At 46.1% G+C, this 5,902-nt stretch overlaps 1 protein-coding gene across 1 annotated transcript in view; it reads right to left on the bottom strand.

Moving 5' to 3' along the window:
• Positions 1-5,902, bottom strand: part of CLYBL (citramalyl-CoA lyase) — a 475,215-nt gene that overhangs the window by 183,468 nt on the left and 285,845 nt on the right.

The raw sequence follows: 5,902 nt of genomic DNA, 5'->3' as shown, positions 1-5,902 counted from the left end.
GTTTGCAAAACAAACTTATAAAACTAAAATTCTAGAAAATAGGAAAAAATGGAGACACTTAGCACATAATTTGGCCAGTTCATGCATGCCCAGCAGCCAACAAAAAGGCATTCTCCTGCTGCTGGGGACCTATTCTAATGTGAATCCTCTCCTAGGCTGAAGTCTGTAGGAGAGGATTCACATTAGGATAGGTCCCCAGCAACAGGAGAATGCCTTGTTGTTGGCTGTTAGGCATGCATGAATTGGCCAAATTATGTGCCAAGCATCGCCATTTTTTCCTATTAGAGCAGTAATGCAATTCATATTTCATATACGAGGGGCGTTCATTAAAGATTTCCCCTGACCCACTTCCTGTGGATTGAGAGCAATAAAACTTGGCACAGTTATTAGTCCTTCTCTACATAGGTGCCACCTAGGGACACACACTTCTTCCATCTCTTTAAGCAACTGTAAACACCTCACTTATAGAAGTCGACATGTTGCTCCAACAGCAATGTTGTGACTTCAGAAATCAGAGTCTCATCATCTGGAAAATGCGTGCCCTTCAAAAATAACTTTATTGTTGGAAAGAGGTGGAAGTCCAATGGTGCGAGGTCGGGTGAGTACGGGGATGCAACAAACCCAAAGGCGCATGCTTCCATTTGGGCAACATGTGATTTGTGAACTGGTGCATTGTCTTGCAGAAGGCGGACATCTTTGGTGAGCATGCCATGTCTCTTGGAAATGGCCTCCTGCAACTTCTGCAGCAGTGAGGTATGGTATGCCCCAGTGATCATGGTACCCTTTTGCTAGGAAATCCATCAATATTACTACGTGCTGGTCCCAAAATACTGTGAGCATGACTTTGCCTGCCTAGGGTTGGGCACGTGCCGTCTTTGAAGGCGGTGAGTCATGATGTTTCCATTGCATCAACTGGAGCTTAGTCTCAGGATCATAGTGATGGACCCAGCTGTCATCCTGTGTGATCAGTCTGCTGAAAAATTCATCCTGGTTTCCATGGCACAGCATCAATAGAGCCTGAGAGCATTTGACTTGTTCCTGCTTCTGAAAAGGTGTGAGCAGCTGGGGAATCCAGCGAGCGGATACCTTATATATGTGAAGATGGTCTTGGATGAATTTTTTCCATGGACCCCACACTAATCTTGACATTTTGGGCTACGTGGCGAAAGGTTACGCGGCGATTTTCCAGAATGGCAACCTCCACTTGCTGGATGGTGTGTTCATCAATAGCAGAGTGGGGTCGCCTTGGAATTGGAACGGTTTGCGCCGAAGTCCGACCACAATTGAATTGACGATGCCAGTTCTTGACTACATCATATGATGGGGAGTCATCACCATAAACCTCTTTTATCTCATCGAATGTCTCCTTTGGTGTGCGGCCTTTCAAGTAAAGGAACTTGATGACTGCTCTGGATTCCAATGGGTCCATTATCAAACCTCACACCACTTCAGCACCTGTAAAATCAAGACCGTTATCACTTCTGAGTTGCAAATGGCACCTTACCTATAGAGTCTTATATCATTACACATGTGCAGGATCAGCATCCTGTGATAAATAGAAGTGGGTCAGGGGAAATCTATAATGAATGCCCCTGGTATCTAATGTTTACATGCTATAACAATACAGAGTGCAACTTTATTTGTTAATTATGTACACAAATGGCTACTGTTAGTTTTCATCTGTACACAGCTGTTTGGAAGTGAAGTCAGTCTTTTGTTGTTTAGACAGGCAGACCAAAGTAATCGATGTACTCTGAAAAATCTATACCAGTGTGAGTCCTGTTAGTACAGGACAATGCATTGCGGATAATTGTGATTTTTTTTGTGCTGTGCAAAAGATCATGTGAATGAGCGTTTTGCTCATTCATTGGGTGATAGTCAGGCTGTTTACATAGTAAGATAATCTTGAATTGAGCATGTATAACAACACCCATTCACAATTATCTTGCCGCGTAAATGCAGCTTTAGTTCTACTGGAACATAAACAGTTAAGGTACTGTCACACTAAGCGATATCACTAGCGATATCGCTATAACTTGTGATGTTATAGCGATATTGCTAGCGATATCACTGTGTCTGATACTTACCTCCGACCCGCTCCCCCGCTGGTTATCGCTGATCGCGCGAGAACGTCCTGGACCGTTTCTCGTCGTCAGCTTCCTGTGGCGCTTCCTGTGGAGAGACGAGCGACGAGTGTGGAGCCGGGCGGGAGGACCCAGGATCGCCTGGTGTGACAGGTAAGTAGCGACCCCCGTCCCCAGCGATGTCACTGGTGAGATCTGCCTGTGTGGCAGCTCACTAGCGACCACTTAGCGATGTACCAGCGATCCTGACCGCGTCATATCGCTGGTCGGGATTGCTGGTACATTGCTAAGTGTGACAGTACCTTTACACCAAGACAACTATGTATTGTGAATGCTATAATGGCACAAATACAGAAAGGCTTCTCTTGAATTATTCAGTTACTAAAGGTCATTTGACCCAAATAAAAGAACAATGTAAATAATCCTTTGTTAGGTTACAAACCAATATTTACACACGTCTTCAAGGTTTTTCTCCAAAGTACATCGGCTTTGAAAGAATGCAGCCTCACTTCGCTAAAACAATATTAAGCAGCAAGTTCAGGACAGGAATTCATAAGTGATCCTTGTGTCTTTTCCTAATTTATTTGGTCATTTAGTGATTTACATTTAATCTCCCTTGCTCCCCTTCACTTTATTATTTAATCGCCACAGTATTCAGTGCAGAGGTGCCCCATTTGATGGCTTAAAGTATATCAACTGCAATATCAGTAATTGTTGGTGAGGGTGCGAGACTCTGCTCAACTTTTACAAAAAGTTTAGTATAGGTTAAAAAAAATAAAATTATCAAACATACTATAAAAGTAATCAAGCACTCAAATTGTATTAAAAATATTCTTGTTCTTTATTTGAATACACACTAAAGACAAATATATTCCACTAGAGGCCCCCAGCCAGTGGCGCACCGCTAATAGCTGCACACCACACAGCCGCTATGGGGCCCTTGAGTAAGAGAGGCCCGGCGCTGCACCGCCCCCCCTTGCATTGTGCATTCAAATTATCGGCATATTAGATGCTGATACAGTTGAAAGCAATGATGGAGGAGAAAGAGTCATATGACAGTCCCCCTCCCATCACTCCCTCTCTGCCTCAGCAGCGTGTGCCAGCAGTGGAGCTGATGAGACGCTCTGCAGAAGCCAGAGGGTGGGGGAATGAGGAGGAGAGGTAAGTATTTTGTGTGTGTGTATTTATTACAGTGTGTGTGTGTCTGCTGCACGATACTGTGTGTGGGGGGCTGCATTATACTGTTTGTGTGGGCTGCACTATACTGTGTATGTGGGAGGCTGCATTATACTCAAAGGGGGCTGCTTTATACTCTGGGGGGCTGCATTATACTGTGTGTGTTTCGGGGTCTGCATTATACTCTGAGGGCGCTGCATTATACTCTGAAGGGGCTGCATTATACTCTCAAGGGGCTGTATTATACTGTGTGTGTGGGGCTGCATTATACTATGGGGCGCTGCATTATACTGTGTGCATAGGGGCTCCATTATACTCTCAAGGGGCTGCATAATACTGTGTGTGAGGGGCTGCTGTTGAGGAGGGGTCACAGAACCCTCATCCAAGCCACCAGTCCGATCAGGATGGGCCCGGTGGAAGGCACGAACCAACCTCTTGGCAGATTACCCTTAACCAATACAGGATCAGGGGGCGCAGCCATGGGAACTGGCTCCACAAACCTTTTCATCAAAGATTTATGAAAAACGTTTTGAATCTTGAACGTTCCTGGAAGAGCCAAATGGAAAGAAACGGGATTAAGGATTTTCAAAATCTTATAAGGTCCAATGAACCTTGGCTTGAATTTTGGAGATGTAACTTTCATAGGAATATTTTTAGAAGACAACCAAACCATGTCACCCACTTTAAGCCAGGGACCAATGGTCCTATGCCGGTTGGCAAACCGTTGGGCCTTCTCCTGAGAGTGAGACAACTTATCCACTACTTGATCCTAATTCTGCTACATTCTCTCTACCACAGAATCCACACCTGGGCAGGCCGAAGCCTCCACCTGCCCTGAAGAAAATCGAGGATAAAACCTAAAGTTGCAGAAAAAAGGAGACATCAAAGTGGCAGAACTAGCCCTATTATTTAGAGCTAATTCAGCCAAGGGCAAAAATGAGACACAGTAATCTTGATCAGTAGATATAAAACATCTCAAATAGGTTTCCAAAGTCTGGTTTGTTCTCTCAGTCTGCCCATTGGTCTGAGGGTGAAATGCAGAGGAGAAAGACAACTGAATTTCCTGTTTAGAACAAAAAGCTCTCCAAAATCTGGAAACAAACTGGACTCTTCTGTCAGACACAATGTTCTCAGGAATACCGTGCAAACGAACCATATGTTGTAAAAACAAGGGCACCAACTCAAAAGAAGATGGCAACTTCAGGAGTGGTACAAGATGGACCATCTTAGAAACTCTATCACAGATCACCCAGATAACCGTCATTCTCTGAGAGACAGGGAGGTCAGACATAAAATTCATTGAGATATGGGTCCATGGCCTCCTGGGCACCGGCAGGGGCATTAACAAACCACTAGAACGAGAACAGGGTTTGGACCGAGAACAAGTCCCACAGGACTGCACAAAATTCCTGACATCACGAGATAAAGCAGGCCACCAAAAGGATCGACTCACCAAATCTCTGGTACCAAAAATACCAGTATGATCAGCTACCGTGGAGCAATGAATTTCAGACATTACTCTTCTCCCCCACTGGTCAGGGACATACAATTTCCCCATAGGGCATCGTTAAGGTTTGTCCTCCTGAAATTCCTCCAGGGCAAGTCTCAAATCGGGTGAAATGGCAGAAAGAACCACACACTCATTTAGAATGGTAGTAGGCTCGGTCACATCAAGAGAATCCGCAAAAAAACTCCTAGAGAGGGCATCCGCCTTAACATTCTTAGTGCCCGGAAGAAAGGAGACCACAAAACTAAAACGCATGAAAAACAAGGCCCACCTAGCCTGTCTAGGATTCACTCGCTTGGCTGATTCGAGATGGCTAAAGTTCTTGTGGTCGGTGAGGACCACAACTTGATGTCTGGCTCCCTCCAACCAATGTCTCCACTCTTCAAATACCCACTTCATAGCCAACAATTCCCGATTCCCCACATCATAGTTATGATCAGATGGGGAAAATTTTTGAGAAAAGAAGGCACAGGGATTCATCTTAGAGGTTACCGGATCTCTTTGAGGCAAAACAGCCCCTGCACCAATCTCAGAATCATCTCCATCTGAAATGGGAGTAAAACATCAGGTTGCTGTAAGACAGGAGTAGCAGTGAATCTCCGCTTAAGCTCCTGAAATGCCTCTGGAGACCAATTCACCACATCAGCACCCTTTTTGGTCAAATCCGTCAGTGGTTTAACAATACCAGAAAAATTACTTATGAATAGAGTTGAGCGATACCGTCCGATACTTCAAAGTATCGTATCGGATGGTATCGGCCGATCTTTAAAAAAAGTATCGGTATCGCCGATTCCGATGCCGGAAGTCCCATTCAAGTCTATGGGACTTCCGGTATCGGAATAAGAAAAACCCTTTCCTGCCCTTGTACAGCCTCTCTGGGGTCTGTACGGGCCTTTCGGGGGGCTGTGCCGGCCTGCCAGGGGGTCTGTGCAGGCTCCGGTGGTCTGTGCCGGCCTGCCGGTGGTCTGTGCCGGCCTGCCAGGGGGTCTGTGCAGGCTCCGGGGGGCTGTGCCGGCCTGCCGGGGGGCTGTGCAGGCTCCGGGGGGCTGTGCCGGCCTGCCGGGGGGCTGTGCCGGCCTGCCGGTGGTCTGTGCAGGCTCCGGGGGTCTGTGCAGGCATCGTCCGATGGGACTAC

Source organism: Dendrobates tinctorius, unplaced genomic scaffold (assembly GCF_039654945.1).
Source record: "Dendrobates tinctorius isolate UK_male_01 unplaced genomic scaffold, ASM3965494v1 ptg000026l, whole genome shotgun sequence".
NCBI lineage: Eukaryota > Metazoa > Chordata > Amphibia > Anura > Dendrobatidae > Dendrobates > Dendrobates tinctorius.
Note: the sequence above shows the minus strand (reverse complement) of the source record. Positions and strands in the feature narration are given on the sequence as shown.